Source organism: Canis aureus, chromosome 27, assembly GCF_053574225.1.
Source record: "Canis aureus isolate CA01 chromosome 27, VMU_Caureus_v.1.0, whole genome shotgun sequence".
Classification (NCBI taxonomy): Eukaryota; Metazoa; Chordata; class Mammalia; order Carnivora; family Canidae; genus Canis; species Canis aureus.
This window is the reverse complement of record NC_135637.1, coordinates 33,404,141-33,421,383: the sequence shown is the minus strand read 5'-3', so window position 1 is coordinate 33,421,383 and position 17,243 is coordinate 33,404,141.

Here is a 17,243-nt window from a genome sequence, read left to right as displayed (position 1 = left end):
TGCGGAGGAGGCCCTGGGCGACACTGGGCAGGTGTGTCCCCAAGCGGGCCACTGACGCCGCCAGAGCCGGAGGGAGGCTCCCCGGGGCCGTCGCCGTGCGTGCAACACGCTGTTCTGATCCGTTCTCTTTTTTTTTTTTTTTTATTTATGATAGTCACAGAGACAGAGACAGAGAGAGAGAGAGAGGCAGAGACACAGGCAGAGGGAGAAGCAGGCTCCATGCACCGGGAGCCCGACGTGGGATTCGATCCCGGGTCTCCAGGATCGCGCCCTGGGCCAAAGGCAGGAGCTAAACCGCTGCGCCACCCAGGGATCCCTGATCCGTTCTCTTTCAAAATGGACTCAGCTTAGTCTTTCCCCCGATTACAAAAAGAGATTCAAAGATTCTTTTACAATAAAACAGAAGAGGGGCCGTGGGCGGCTCAGGCCGTTAAGTGTCTGCCTCCGGCTCAGGCCGTGACCCGGGCCCTGGGATCGAGCCCCGTCGGGCTCCCTGCTCGCCAGGGAGGCTGCTGGTTCCTCTCCCTCCGCCCTCCCCGCCGCTCGTTCCTCTCTGTCTCTCAGCTGAATTAATAAAATCTTTAATAAAATAAAATAAAACAGGGATCCCTCGGTGGCGCAGCGGTTTGGCGCCTGCCTTGGGCCCAGGGCGCGATCCTGGAGACCCGGGATCGAATCCCACATCGGGCTCCCGGTGCATGGAGCCTGCTTCTCCCTCTGCCTGTGTCTCTGCCTCTCTCTCTCTCTTTCTCTGTGACTATCATGAATAAATAAATAAAAATCTTTAAAAAAAAAATAAATAAATAAAATAAAATAAAATAAAATAAAATAAAATAAAATAAAATAAAATAAAACAAAACAGGGATCCCTGGGTGGCACATCGGTTTGGCGCCTGCCTTTGGCCCAGGGCGCGATCCTAGAGACCCAGGATCGAATCCCACGTCGGGCTCCCGGTGCATGGAGCCTGCTTCTCCCTCTGCCTGTGTCTCTGCCTCTCTCTGTCTCTGTGTGACTATCATAAATTTAAAAAAATAAAATAAATAAAATAAAAATAAATAAATAATAAAATAAAATAAAACAGAAGAAAAGCGTGAAGACGTTGCCAGCACAGCCTGGAGATGGTTCTGGTCGCAGCCGACGTGTGGCCTTCCGGGCTCGGCTGCTTTTCACGCAGACGACGGATCGATGACGGGTGGCGGTGACGGGGCGCGGTGCTTTGTCACCGGACAGCACGGCCACCAGGGCGGGCCCGCGGTTAGTGGCACTCGCGGCCGGCCCGGACCCGCAGGCCACTGCTCCACGGACACGCGGCCGCCCCCGCCTCCAGCCTGTGCGGGTCCCACGGGGCCCTCGGGCTGCGGCCGCCTGAGGCCCTGGAAGCCCGGCCCAGACCGGCCTCCGGCAGGCGGCACACCCCCCTCTGGGCCCCGAAGTCCCACCTGGCTCCCGAGGAAGGGCGGCCTGGGGCGGACAGAGGGGCACCCGAGGGCACCCCCACCCGCCCCACCCTGACCTCGGCTCTGCTCTGAGGCCTCCCCCCAGCTCCGAGGGCACCCACCCCGGGGGCCCCTCCTCAGGAGGTCTCGGACCCCTCTCCCCAGCGCCGACCTGTGTCCCCCTGGCAGCACCGGGCCCCAGGTGGGAGGGGAAGGCTCAGGGCTGTGAGCTCGGCCTCCGGCTGCTCTGGGGGCGCTGGGAGGGTGTGAGTGCTGGAATGGGGGGCTGTGGGCCCACATGTGTGCGGCTGCGGGAAGGCACGAGAGGCCCTGCCGGCGGTCCCCACAGTCAGGGCCCGAGGAGGGGATTTGGCCCCCTCTGCCCCGGATACCACATGGCAATCAGTTTCTGAGGCCAGAGACCCATCTGGGCTCCCCGGGGCGGCTGCCCTTGGTGTGGAGGTTGAGGGGGGACCTCCGGCCCCAGCACCTCCTGCAGCAGAGCCTACAGCCCTCTCCCTGGGAGGGGGTGGTCTCAGAGCCTGGGTGCCAGGCCCATGAGGGGTCCTGGCTGCCCCAGGAGCCAGAGAGGAGCGGGGGGTGGAGGTCACTGGGCAGGAGCAGGGACCTTAGAGATGGGGCTCCACCCACTCAGCTTTCACAGGAGAAACTGAGGCCCGCAGGGGGGCAAAGGGCTTGCCCCGGTCACTGTGAGCCCGGCTACCAGCCTCAAGGCCAGGGCTCTCCTCCACATGGCAGCCACATGCCCTTGGCCCTCAGGGGGCCCCCTTTCCACTGGGCTCCAGCCCAGTAAGACTCCGCACTGCTTCTGGGCTGTGGAACCAACCGACCACGCACATTTAACCACATCCTGGCTCAGTTGGCACTTGTCATGTAAATCAATAAAGGGAAACCTCATTAATACAGACTGCAGAGGATAGAAGGGGAGGCTGGAAAGGGGAGCCCTACCACTCAACGTCGATTACAGGAAGAATGGTCACTTACAGACCCCAACAGAAGAATCGTCAATAGAAAAGAACAATGAATTATAGGCCCCAAAAGGACAAGATGTACCTAGAATCCAGCTCTGCAGCTTGGCCAATAAGAAACCATCCTCACCTTGTCCTCCTGCCACCCCCCGTTCCAAGCCTGGGGGAGCAGATGAGCCCACTACCCCACATCCCACATCCCAGGTCCCCTCTGACGGCCAGGCCTACCCTCCTAGCATGTCCCCAGCCCAGGGGCCTCAGGTCCATGCCTGAGGAGAAGAGCTTGGGCCTATCGGGAGTGATGACCACGTGGTCAGGAGCCCAGCCAGGAGGTCACCATGCAGAGTGCAGAGGTGTCACCACCTCACCGGACTGCCCTCCATGGGCCTCATAGTGTCCCAGCTACATTGCTGGCCAGTATATCCTGAGCGTGCCCTGTTGTGCGCGCACACACACACACACACACACACACAATCCACTTCTCAGGATCCTGCCAGAACCGGAAGCTGGGCCTTCGTCCGGGCAGGGGCTGGGGCAGAGGAGCTGGGGGTCTCTTCTCCCTCACCTCCCTCACACAGAGGGTGCACAGCACCCCCCCCACCCCGCCATGAGGGAAGAAGGTCCCTTGAGGAAGAGAAATTTCCAGACCAGAGGGTCCCTTCGAGGGGTCTCCTCCGTGCTGGATGGGAGGAGGGTGGGACACACAAAAATACCAAGAATGCTGGCAGAGATATGGCACACAGACCAGACGGAAGCAGCAAATCCTAACCCGTGGTCAACTAGCTCAGATCCTTCACTAGGAGAAGAAAAACAACTGGTCTCTCCTCGTTCCTGCCCTTCCCCCCAGTCCCATGTACTCCCTATTTTCTGGAAAGAAACCCAGGGTCATTCATTCCACACATAGCCACTGATCAGCTCCGAAACCCGCATGGCTATAGGACCTGGGGACAGGACTGTGGCCTCAGAGGCCAAGTCCGGAGCAAAGTTCCAGTGGGTCACCAAGGCCAGAACAGACACCTTATGCTGTGATATGTGGTGTGATGAGTTCCTCCGGGGAAGGAAGGGGTTAAGGGGGAGGGGGTGACAACTGTGGGTTTAGATGGATGGTCAGGAGAGGCCACCCCTGAAGGAAGGGAGAGGACCAGCCCTGGAGGGTGCTTGGGGCAGGGCGCCCGCTGCAGGAAGCACAGGAAGTGCAAAGGCCCTGGGAAGGGATGACCCTGACAAGTCGCAGGAGCAGCGAGGCGGCCAGTGCGGCCCCACCCAGGAAGGGCAGGAGGCGGGCCAGGGGCCAGTGCGTCCCTGGGGCCTCGCCGCCCGCGCTGAGCGCCTTGCCCTTTGCTCCAAGTTGTCAGACGCGCGCGAACATCGCGCGGACAGAGCTTGCTCCTTCTAGCTTCCCGCGCGCATAACGGCTGGATCCCGCCGCGGAATCCTGGCTCGCGTGCGAATCCACAGGGGGCCTGGCCCTCCCGGGGGGTGCGCGGACCCCGGGGCGGATCCGGCCCCTCCTCACCCACACGCGCGGTGCGCACGCCCCAGGCCTGGAGCCGCAGGCGCGCGGGGGACTGTCCTGCTGCGGCGGCGGGGACGCGGCGTCCGTGCGCACTGTCCGGCCGAGCCCAGCCGCGGAGGCCGCCGCCCGGGGGCCCATGCTGCCCGCTCGGGGCGTCCCGGGCGCTCCGGGTCCCTACGCGCCCCCTCCCCAGCGCCCTGCTCCGCTAGTTGGGGTCCGCGCGCCGGAGCCCCTCCCTGCGCTTCTAGGAGGGGACAGCGCCCCCTGGTGGCCGCGGGGGCGGGGATGCCGGGAGCCCGGGCGAGATTGGGGGAGGCTGGAGCGGGATGGGGCTCGGCGCCCGGAGCGCGGGGAGCCCTCGAGCCCCTCGCTGGGACCCACGCTCTGGGCAGAAGCCGGGCCAGCGGTGTGCGCAGAGGGGGGGACCTCTCCAGGTCGCCTCTCAGTTGTGGGCAAGGCAGCCCGGCTTCTGGGGTTGAAGGCAGAAGGTCCCGGAGAAGGAACCTCTCCTCCCATCAAGCCGCGGATCATCGCGGGCCCCGCGCGCCCTCCCGTCAGGTCCCACCCTCCCATCAGGTTCCCGTCCTGTCTGGAGATCCTCCCTTGGCTCCGGAGGACCAATGAATGAGAGTAAAAGAGTATGAGGCTTGGACAGGAGTGTGAGGGGTAGAGGAAGTGGCAGCCTGAGGGTGTGAGAGTGTGTGTAGGTGTCTGTGTAGGTGTGAGCAAGTGAGAATGTATGTAGGAGATGTTCATTCCTCTCCTAACTGACACACACACACACACCCCTCACACACACACAGAAATGGAGCTGAACAGAAGTTTGTAAAAACTGATAAAGAGGAACTTTGCTGAAATGCAGTGGCAGGAGCTCTCATGACTCACCCCTGCACTCAAGGGTTGTCAAGTACAGATTCGCAATAGAAGCATCAACAGGGGTGGAAGGCGAGGTGGGCGGAGGGTGGGGGTGACTGGGTGATGGGCAGTGAGGTGGGCACTTGATGGGATGAGCACTGGGTGTTATTCTATATGTTGGCAAATTGAACACCAAAAAATAAATAAATTTATAAAAAATAATAATAATAAAATAAAATAAAAGAAGCATCGACAGGAAAGAATCATTTACAGGCCCCAGCGGAGGAAGCAGTACAGCGCATCTCTTACAAGAAACTGACCACCCCAGTCACTCAGCCCATGAGAAACCATCATCACCCTGAACGCTCGCCTTTCTCAGCTGCACTTGCCTTCAAAACGACCCTCCAACTTTCTCCTCCTTCTCCTTATAAGAATATTCCTCTGCCTTGTTTGCAGGACTCACCTATGGTTTTTGCCCTAGCTTGCTTGTCTTGAGTTGCAGTTCTCTGCTATTCCCTAACAAACCCATTTTTGCTGGTAAAATAAAGTGCTTGCTCTATTTTTCAGGTCATCGATACTTGGAGATTAGAAGTGGGATCCAGAGTAGACCCCTCAACGACCTGGAGGCCGGCAAGCAGACAGGGGCTGGTACCCACAGAGCTCACTGCTTTCTTGTTGACCTTGGAGTTTGAGGGTAAGTCTCGCCTGGATTTCGAGCCCTGCCTTCTGCGTTTTGAGCTCTCCAGGCCTCATTTGGGATCTTAGAGCTTCCTCCTTTCTGAGTGTACTCATTTGGCCTTTCGTCTAACTCCTTTTTAGAACCCAACTGCTTCTATTGAAACTGTCCTAGCCCTTGATCTGATTCCCTTTGGAACCAGGCTGTTCCTGTTGGAACTGTGCTATTGATGATTTTTTTTTCTGCTCTAGGGAAAAAAGCCTCTAAGAAATGGGATCCCAATTCTCAAAATGCTTTAGGAGGGCCCTCCCTTTCCGGGACTGAGGCCAGTATTATGTTTAAATACTGTGGTCCTTCCTCTTGCACGTTTCCAACTAAATGGACTGACTTAACCCAAAGTCATTTAGAACAGCCATGGCCCTTATGGGAAATTTGGGGCCACTGTGGCCCATTCCGGGGAATTTTCAGTCTTCCCAAGCCCTTTACTCAAAGCTGAATTAGGCAGCCATGCATCTAAAAGTGTCAAAACTGCATGGGGAGCCTATTTTGATTGATATTTTGAAGCTTCCCAATATTATCAGGAATCTAAAATTGCCTCTCTGCAAGATACAGTGTCTAGACTGAGGCAAACGAAGACAAAAAGGCTTCTGAGGCCTCTTTTCCCTGTTTTGTCTCCAAACACACAGCAGCCACCTTAGGCTCAGGGCCCACTTCTAAGGCCACCATCCTCCTCCCTGTCTGCACCTCCTCGATGTCCTTGTTTCCCCAATTAGCCTGTCAAAATTCCCTGAACCTCTTCATCCTCCTTTGAACCTATCAGAACCGGCCTCTTTAAAGCTAAATCTTCTGAGCATCTGGATAAATCACAGATATCTTCTGCTCTCTGGACTAAGGCTGAATTTGGAGCCATAATCAAAGAGCTTCCTGAGGTGTTGGAGGGCCCCCATAGGTTTGCCAAGGGATGTAATGGAGTTATTCAAACTTACCAACCTGATTTCTCAGATTTAGAAGAATTGGTCCAATGCTAGTTGGTAAGGGCCAGGACAAACACTGGGGGAGGAAACTTGCCTGAAGGGAACACCCTGAGAGAGAAAAACAAAGCCAATTTTTGGCAAAAATGTTAGAACGCTCACTGACAACCTCCACTGAGCTATTGCAGTAGCTTTTCGTAAGCCTGTTGATGGAATGAAATTCAGGCTTGTACACAAAAATCTGGTGAACCTGGGGTGCCTGGGTGGCTCAGTTGGTTAAGCGTCTGCCTTCAGCTCAGGTCATGATCTCAGGTTCCCAGGATGAAGCCCCATAGCTGGCTCCCTGCTCAGGGGGGAGTCATTTTCTCCTTCCTCTGCCTCTTCCCCGGCTTCTGTGGTCTCTCAAACAAACAAATAAATAAAATCTTTAATTAAAAAAAATCTGATTCACCTGTTTGTGACTATTGTAATAAATGTGGGTTTGTTTTCAAAGAAAATCCTGGTCTTCTTGTACATGTTGAAAACCCTCGGAGAACCTTAACTCCATGTTTATTAAGGGGCTGAACTGGGATCTTTCTCTTTTACTTAAAAGGACCAGGATAGAAAGGGAAACTATGTCCACTCCAGATAGTTAATTTGACAAGCCAGCTCATTCATGGCCCCCAGATGAGACACCTAGAAGAAACACTGCTAAAGTTCTTCATTTTCAACTCTAACAAATGGAGGCCCCTAGACAAAACCCAAAACCTCAAGGTCTATGCTATTACTGAAAACAGCCAGGACATACGGAAAAAGGTTGTTATAAACTTAAGTGCACCGGCTCTCTAGCCAGCTTCTCCAATATCCTCCTAATTCCTAACCACAGGGCTCTCCCCAGTGCTCTCTCTTAGTTGGCTCAGAGAAACAATGCTCCAAATTGGCAATAAATCTCTGTCATTATTGACGCTGGAGCTACACTCTTGGCATTCGACCCACTGCTGGAAAGCAGCCCCTGCCTCAGAGCACTAAAGCAGTTCAAATAGTGGGGGGCTCTAATAAACCTTGAAAGGTTCCTGTCTCAAAACCTATCCCCTTTGCTTAGGTCCTTTGAGAGTTGACCACCCATTTCTCCTTAGTTCCTTAGCTCCTAATCATTTTGGGGGCCAAGAAATACCAAAAGGGAGAAATGATTCTACAATTTGACAATGGTAATCAAAAAAGCCAGCCAAGGGGTGCGTGGGTGGCTCAGTCAGTTGAGCATCTGACTCTTGATTTCCACTCAGGGTCGTGAGGTCGAGCCCCACATAGGGTTCCACACTGGGCACGGAGCCTGCTTAAGATTCTCTTTCCTGGGGCACCTGGGTGGAGTTGGTTGGACATCTGACTCTTGATTTAGGATCAGGTCATGATCTTGGGGTCATGGGATCCAGCCCTGTGTTGGGCTCAGTGCTTAGCAGGGAGCCTGCTTGGGATTCTCTCTCTCCCTCTCCCTCTGCCCCTCCCCGTGCCCTGCATGAATACTTTCTCTCTCAAAAGAAAGAAAGAAAGAAAAGAAAAGCAACAGTCAAACCTCTGTCATGGTCCAAAGAGATGTTCTCCCAAATGATAAATCTGGAAAAATTGATATCCAACAATTGGCCCCCAAAAAGGAAAAAACAATATTGAATACCTAATAGTTCTTCATTTAATAAAAAGTGAGAACTCTGGGGCAGCCCGTGGCTCAGCGGTTTAGCACTGCCTTCACCCCAGGGCCTGATCCTGGAGACCCAGGATCAAGTCCCATGTCAGGCTCCCTGCATGGAGCCTGCTTCTCCCTCTGCCTGTGTCTCTGCCTCTCTCTCTCTCTCTCTCTCTCTCTCTCATGAATAAATAAATAAAATCTTTTTTTTTTTTAAGTGAGAACTCTGATTTGGATGAAATAACAATCTGGCCTGATCAGAAATGCTTAATTTCTCACTACCTACCACTGTACATACATTAAACCATTGGTGTAGTGACAAAATTATGGCATTCATGAACCAATACTGGTCGGGAAATACTAATAAGGCTGCAAAGAATGCCTACTTCACTTGTCCAACTGTCACTTGTCCAACTGTTCAAAGTACAGTCCGGAGAACCCTGTTTAAATTGCTCCCAGATGGGGATCCCTGGGTGGTTCAGTGGTTTAGCACCTGTCTTCCGCCCAGGGCATGATCCTGGAGTCTCAGGATTGAGTCCCACATCAGGCTCCCTGCATGGAGCCTGCTTCTCCCTCTGCCTGTGTCTCTGCCTCTCTCTCTGTGTCTCTCATGAATAAATAAATAAAATCTTTAAAAATAAATAACTAACTAACTAACTAAATAAATACATAAATAAAAATAAATTGCTCCCAGACACTTCAAACTATCCACTGAACCATTTGAGACTTGGCAAATGGATTACATACAGCTTGTGCAATCACATGGATATGAACATGTTTTAGTTATGGTTTGTATGAATTCTCACTGGACCATAGCTTTTCCTTGTAGACAGCCCACTGGTGCTTTTGCAGGTAAAATTCTGTTGGAAAAGATTATCTCTATAGGGGGAATCCCTATAGAAATTCATGGTGATCAGGGAACCCATTTTACCGATCAGGTGCTTCAAAAAGTGTGTTTGGCCATTTTACAACATTTCCATGATGCATGTCATCCTCAATCTTAGTTAGTTGAATACAATAATGGCACTATTAAGACATGACTGGCAAAATTTGTAGAGACCCCACAAATACATGGCTTAAAGCATTGCTATTGGTCCCCCTTTGGAACTCATAGACTCTCACCCTTTGAGATAGTCACAAGACATTAGATGCACTTGATCCCTGTCCCCTTTGGCACACAATTGATAAAAAGAGAGAGATTTCAATATCTCAATATTGTAGTTGCTTCTATTAAAAATAACCATGCTTCAATAGAGCAATCTTTTCACTGTGCACTCCCAGGAGATGAAGATCTTAAGCATCATGCCTTGCAACCTGGAGACTTTGTCTGTTGGAAAAGACACCTCCAGAAAGACTCTTCAACCTTCCTGGAAAGGTTCTTGTCAGGTACTGCTAACCAACGCTTGTGCCACGAAACTCCAGAGAACAGAATCTAGGATTCACACAACATGTGTAAAGAAAGCATCAAACCCTCACTGGACCTGCATAGCATCTGGTGACCTGGAATTGAAGAGGACATCTGATGAGACCACTTTGCTGAGATGTCCAGACCAGATGTGTTAGAAGATTCAAGATTCACAGAAGTTTCTCTTTTTCTTTTTAATTTTTACATATTTATGATAGTCACACACACAGAGAGAGAGAGAGAGAGAGAGAGAGGGAGAGAGAGAGAGAGAGGCAGAGACACAGGCAGAGGGAGAAGCAGGCTCCATGCACCGGGAGCCCGATGTGGGATTCGATCCCGGGTCTCCAGGATCGCGCCCTGGGCCAAAGGCAGGCGCCAAACCTCAGCGCCACCCAGGGATCCCTAGTTTCTCTTTTTCATCTGGACCATTGAATGACTCCAGATTCTTATTCCAAGTTCATGGTTTCTGAATGTATTTATTTATTTATTTTTAAAGAATTTATTTATTTATTCATGAGAGACACAGAGAGAGACAGAGGCATAAGGAGAAGCAGGCTCCATGCAGGGAGCCTGATGTAGGACTCGATCCCGGGACCGCGGGATTATGCCCAGAGCCAAAGGCAGACAGACGCTCAACTGCAGAGCCACCCAGATGTCCCTGAATGTATTTATTATACTGTATCATGGATGATACATTCAATTCCAGTTTGAGGTAACAATACTGTTTTTTTTTTTTTTTTTATGATAGTCACACAGAGAGAGAGAGAAGCAGAGACACAGGCAGAGGGAGAAGCAGGCTCCATGCACCGGGAGCCCGACGTGGGATTCGATCCCGGGTCTCCAGGATCGCGCCCTGGGCCAAAGGCAGGCGCTAAACCGCTGCGCCACCCAGGGATCCCACAATACTGTTTTAAAGTGTCTTTGAAGTTTCCTTGTTTTGCAAAAAAATTCATCAGCTATTGCTTCACAATTATGCCTCACCACATCATCTCAAATGCACTTGGGTAATTCCAAGTAAGCGTGCTCTGGCAGTATTCATTATTCTGCTTTCATGGTTGCTTTAAGCGGGGACTTCCAGGAGGCATATTGACTCCGAGTTTGCCTCTACAAGTGGAACTCTTCTCCTCTAAGTCGGAATAAGTGCCAATAAATATTTTCAGTTGGCTGCTTTCAGACCTAGGGCTCCGAGCTCTGAAACATTAGGATCATCATGCAATTTGGAATTGTCCTGTGACTTTTGATTCTGTACTTGTTGGCTGTCAAACCTTTGTAAAAACGATGTACCCAAGGAGGAAATGACCTCCAGTGCTTATGATCTTGACGAGTATGACCTATCGATGGGAGGTGCCTGAGAGTTCTCCTGCTCCCCCCGTCCCTGTTATTCGAACATGATCTCAGTAGGTTTCCAGTTGGTACAATTTCTCTCCACTCTGACACATGACACCCTGGAAAGGTCCTTCCTGGCAACGAGGGACAAAAGGCCACTGAATTTAAGAAAAGCTGACTCTTGATCAGGAATGCTTTCAGAGAAAGATCTTGATCAAAAAAGAAGGAAATGTGAAAATTAACATAGGAAAAACCTCACGGAGATGGAGTCTGGAAGCCAGAAGAGGGAAGCTCTCCTGCCAAACCACCAGACTCCAGAGTTGTCAATTACAGACTTGCCCCAAAGAAGAATCCCCAATAAAAAAGAATCTGTAATTACAGACCCACAGGAAAAAGACATACATTGCATTTCCTACAAGGAAAAAAAAAAAAAATCGACCACCCCAGCAACTCGGGCAGTGAAAATGGCCATCACCCTGAACTCTTGCCTTTCTCCAATGGACTTTCATTTAAAACAATCCCTCCCAACTTTTTCTTTCTTTTCCATTAAATAATGTTCCTCTATTTTGTTTGCTAGACTAGCCTATGATTTCTGCCATAGCTTACTTGTCCCAAATTGCAATTCTCTGCTACACGTAATGCCATTTTTGCTGGTAAAATAACTGTCACTGCCTTATTTTTAAGGTCAGCAAATTAAAGTGGCAAAAACAGGTTTTATCCAAGAACTATTGCAACAGAGAGGAACGCTTTCAGGTATAGAGCCAGGCTCCATTCAAGTACAGCATGGGCAAGCGGGCAGGGGGAGGGGCAGTGAACGGAAGGTTTCTAAGAAAGGATATCATGGGTAAGGGGTTCCTGGCTAACCTGACCTAACAGGATTCTTCGCTGAAGACAGGCCAGGATGATCAGACCTCACCTGGGGGATGGTGGAGGGTGGGGAACCCAATCAATATCAAAGGTGAGGGATTCTGGTAAAACTGACTTCAGAGAGTTCTTGCTTTAAAAAACAGATTTTAGATGGGGTGCCTGGGTGACTCAGTTACACGTCTGACTTTTAATTTCAGCTCAGGTCATGGTCTCGGGGTCGTGGGATCGAGCCCCGTGTTGGGCTCCATACTAGATGTGATGCCTACTTAAAAAAACAATAATGAGGGCAGCCTGGGTGGCTCAGCGCTTTAGCGCCGCCTGCAGCCCAGGGTGTGATCCTGGAGACCCGGGATCGAGTCCCACGTCAGGTTCCCTGCATGGAGTCTGCTTCACCCTCTGCCTGTGTCTCTGCCTCTCTCTCTCTGTGTCTCTCATGAATAAATATATAAAATCTTTTTTAAAAATGAGAACAGATTTTTAGAAGGAAGTGAACAGATGGGCCTAGGAGAAGGTCCAGGAGCCTGACTACAGTTTGGTCAAGGAAAGAATCTTTGTCAACACACACACACACACACCCTTGATATCCTGTAACTTAGATATCAAAAGAGAAGTTTACTCACTCTTTACACAACTAGTGTTAGATTGTAGGGACACGGTATGGCATCTGTTTTAAATGCATGCAGGGGCACCTGGCTGGCTCTGTTGGACAAGCATGAGACTCTTGATCTTTGGATGGTGAGTTTGAGCCCTATGTTGGGTGTAGAGATTATTTAAAATCTTAACAGTAGGGAGAGCTGGGTGGCTCCGTGGGTTAAGTATCAGACTCGATTTCAGCTCAGATCATGATCTCAGGGTTGTGGGAGCAAGCCTGGTGTTGGGCTCCATGTTCAGCATAGAGCCTGGTTGAGATCCTCTCTCCCCCTCTCCCTCTGCCCCTCTCCCCACCCCATCCCCCTCTTTCTTGCACGCACATGTGCCCATGCTCTCTCTAAAAAAAATAACTAAATAAATACAAGCTTAAAAGTAAATAAGTAAATAAATGCATGTATATTCACATAGAAATACTGGGAACTACTAACTCCTTTCTACACCTGTTCACCTGGCTGGAGCTGGTGTTTATTGCTTCCACTGCCCATTCTGTGTTCCCTTTGCCCTCAGGGAGCCCCGCAGCTGGTCAGGATTACCCAAATCTCCATCCCTGAGGATATAGGACATGACCACTTCTGACTGAAGGATTCAGGAGGAGCTGGCGTGAACTGTCATCACAGGATGAAAGTGCCCTGAAGCCTTAAGAGTTCCAGTCACAGTCCTCCTGACTCATACCAATACCAATAGGCTCATCGCCCAGGCCTTTGTTCACTGGCATGAGATGCCCACAGTGGTCAAGGAGGCTGACTCTCACCGTGTCCTTGGAAGAAGCATACTTCTCTTGGGAAGAAAACCTCTAAACTAGCAGAGCCTGGAGTTGTGTGGATGGGAAACACATTTTTGCTGCTGGTGTCCCAGCCTGTGAATGCTGGCTAGGGGGAGAAGTGGCACCACTTACTCTGTTGCATTTTTCTGTTTCTGGCATCATTGTACTGTATTCCAAGAACATAATTTCTACTTTAACCCTTTGTCTTCTGCTGAGACTTTCATTATAGCTCGGCATGTGTGCCCCTGCTGTGCCATGTGTCCTTGGAAAGAAGGTGTGCTCTGCACTTGGCACACTCTGCCCCATGGATGGCTATGAGGTTAGCTGTCCTAGCTTTTTTCATTCACAGCCCTCTTGTTCTGTTAGATCCTAGCAGAGACGTGTAAAAATCTGGTATCACCCATGCATCTAGTGGGAGTCCCCAGGCTTGGCTTCCAGTGACCCCCACAGCTGGAGGTGGGCTTCCCCAGGCAGGTCTGGCTTCAGACCAGTGGCATGGCTGAAGCCCAGGAGGAGATGCTGGATCTGCTGTAGAGAGGCCGAGGGGAGGCAGCTCCTGGGCATCCCATAGGCTGCTGAGCACTAGGCAGGGGGACGGGGTCCTGCTCCGGGTTGCTCTAGGCACAGGCTCATGGTGTCCCCTGGTGGCCTCTTGCTTCATGTCAGATATTTAGCCTCGAATGCACTGAGGTGTCAGACAAGGAGATCCGTCAGCCCCCAAGGATTGGCGGGTCTCCTTTTCTATCCCCTGCTCCAGTTACTATGGGGAAATAGGCTCCTGCGGCATTCTCTGCATCACTTCCTGAGAATACAAAACACCAAGGTCTCCTGTTACAATCTTGAAACTGACCCCAGGCTCTTCTCCACTTCACTTTGCAATGAGCCAGCTTTTCTTCAAAATCCCTGCTGGGCCCTGGCTCCATCACACTGGGAAGAAACCGAGGACAAGGTGAGCTTCTGTCACTGCGAGGATCTGAGAGGCCTGGCTAGCCTGGGCAGGAGCTAGGCTGTGAAGGGCAAGGGCTCAGGCACAACCGTAGTTGGGGTTGCTTCAAGTGCTTGCAAAGTTATTTTTAGGATATATGTAAATTTGCCGGGTCTTAATGATGTGGGAAACAAAGGCAGAAGAAAAATTATTAAATTTCCTTACTACCTTCAGCCCACTGACAAGTCCTTGAAACAGGCAGAGTGACCTTCCTCTACCGACTCAACTGCCTCGATGTCAATACTTTGCTAAGGGCAAAAGGCAACCTTAGCCCGACCTCCAGGATCCTGTAAGTCTACTTTACCATATAAAAATTCCTTTAGAAACTTCCTTGATCTCTGAGCCACCCTCCCCACCGCCCCAAGACACTTGTTAGCAATCATCCCCCAAGCATATGGCCCATTGAAGGGTCTCATGACTGTTTTACCAGACAGTAATAAATGACCTTTTCCCAACAATAGCTAGCCTCCTCAAGGTCCTGGGAACCTTGCTTCCGAAATCTCTTAAAGACTCATGCTCTCCCTAACCCCCTCCCAGCTTGAGAGTGTATAATGGGCCACCCCTCATGACCCCAGTGCAGCTCTTCCTGCCCATGGGTCCTGTCCATGTGCTTTAATAAAATCATCTTTTTGCACCAAAGACATTTCAAGAATTCTTTCTTGGTCATCAGCTTCGAACCCTAATGTCTTTTCCTACATCAAGATGATGTGAAAGTGTCAGTCAGACATAGAGGACCACAGTCACCCTATTTTGAAACTGCTCTATCTTTTCATTCTCCACTAATCAAAGTGTTGACCCTCACCCTGAACTTGGCTTTCTTCCCTGGTTCAGCTGCACCTGAAACCTAGAATATAGCCCAGGGCTGGGAAGAGCATGATGGGGGAACATGCCCTTCTCAGGATAGCTAACCATGGAGAAGGATGCCCCATCTTCAGCCCATGTTCTTTCTGTGGGTGGGAGACAGCTATCCCCTGAGAGCCACCCTCCCTCTCTTCCCACCAGAGGAAGGCATGTTCGGAAACACAGGGGTTGAGTGTGGCTAGAGCATGGAGGGGCTGGATGAGGAGGGCACGGTCACATCAGGAAGGGCCTACAGGCTGGCCTCAACACAGGTTTACATAGAAACAAATGGGGGGGTTGAGGAAGAGAGTGACCCCAGCAGACTGAGAGAATGATCACTCTGGCTGCTGAGGGAGAAAGGCCAGAGGAGAAGTCATGCTAGTCATGGAAGGCCAGGGAGGGGGCAGTGCAGTGGGCCACCAGTGGATGGTGGCAGCCCTGGGTAGCAGTCAAGTGACAGGAGGAAGTGGCATCGAGAGATATTAAGGGCTGGACTTTTGGAGTAGGGATTAATGAATGAGAAGGCCAAGGAGGACGTGGTGTCTTACTCCTGGCTTGAAATCAGCAAGTCTGGAGAAAAGAACAGGTGAGAGAGGGCTGAAAGACATCCTTGATATGCAGAATGAGCAGGAATAAGTGTCTTGTTCACAGAGCACATGCTGCAGTCTGCAGCCCACTGTGGGACATAGTGGCAGGTCCCTCCCCTCCAGGGCTCAGTCAGGTAAAAAGGAAGATGGGCAGAGAGGGAGGCCCCTATGGGGAACTCCAGAAAAGTCATCATAAGAAAGGAGAGGACTTGGGCTTTATTTGTAAGACCCAAATAAATCCCCACCAGCCTCCAGGAGGCAACTGTGCCCCCTTCCACTCCCACTAAGAGCCCAGGACAGCTCTTCACTTTTGAGCATGCCTGTGATCCTGGGAGAGGACCCATCCAGAACCATGCTAAGTGTCACTTCCTCTTTCAAAAGATGAGGCAATGTGAGAGTTACAAAAGGAGCAATTATTACTTGGCTGCTTCTGATTCCCTCTCTCGCTGCAGGGGTTCCAGGACCTGGAACATCTAAGTGAGGTCCAGAGGGCAGAAACCATGGTGCTTCTGATTATCTCTAGGGAGAAGAAGAGTTAGCCTGGCTAAGAGTGGTGGCAAATGGAAGCAAGGATTAAAAGACACTTCACTTGGGGAGCTCTCACAAGAGCCTTTTTGCATGTTTGCAGGTTGCCACCAGAAGGCGCTCTGGACCTCAGAAGGCAGACACCCAACAGGGAGGAGGCCACGCACTGGGAGGGTCTTCAGCATGAGCGCCCCAGCATTCTAAGTGCTGTCCAAGTCTATGGCCTGTGGCACAGGAGAGATGGTCCATGTCATGACACCCCACTTCCACACTCACCAGGCAACTTTCTGATGCCATGTCCTGGGTTATTAGATACTGATGATGGGATGCTCCCACAAAGGGTTCTCATTCCCCACCCCCAGGAAATGTGTGCATTGGCATTCTGGCAAATATATATATCTACTTTGTATAATGTTGGTAGATGTCCACTTGTTCCCAAGGGGGGAGCAACTCTGAGTAGACTGAGTACCTGGTTTTCACTTTGGCTTACAGTGACTAAACCACCTACCACCTCTGTAAAGTCCTGGCAACAAGCGCCTAAGGCTGCAGCATAACACCCGCAGTTGCCCACATCTGCTGGGAGATCTGACACTAAAGCACCTCACTTTCACTAAGTCATGGCCTCCGTTTCCCGCCTGCAACAGGAGTGGCCAGAGTGACTGATCATACTCTTGAGCCTTTCGAATTGTGACAGTGCTTCCCCCACTCGCCCCTGCCACAGGAGAGGGGGGAAAGGGAAGGCTGACAAGGGGACCCACCTGGGACAGACAGGTCATGGGGATGGGGGTTATGAGATCGAGGCTCCCACTTCTCATTCAAATTACCAAAAAGGTTCACTCAGGGAGTGTGGGACTGATCTGTGATGTCTAATTCTTTGCTATATCTGGCAGTGTTTTCTAAAAAGTAAAGCACGATGTACTCTTCCAAGTTACACTGAAAGAACTTTGGGAATAAGAACAGAAAATTAAAGAAACATTTCAAAACACTAATAGTGTAATAATCCTCTATACCCCCAGTTTGCCATGTTTGTATTTCTAACTCTTCTGAGCTCCACAGGGGTGTGAGGTGGCATCATTCCTCCATGTTACAGCCAAGAACACTGAGCCAGGGGCTGACTTTAAGACTGGGCTCAGGACAGAGCCTGGCACTGACAAAGGGAGGAGTAGATGTGCCCAACAGCAGACCCTAAGCCTA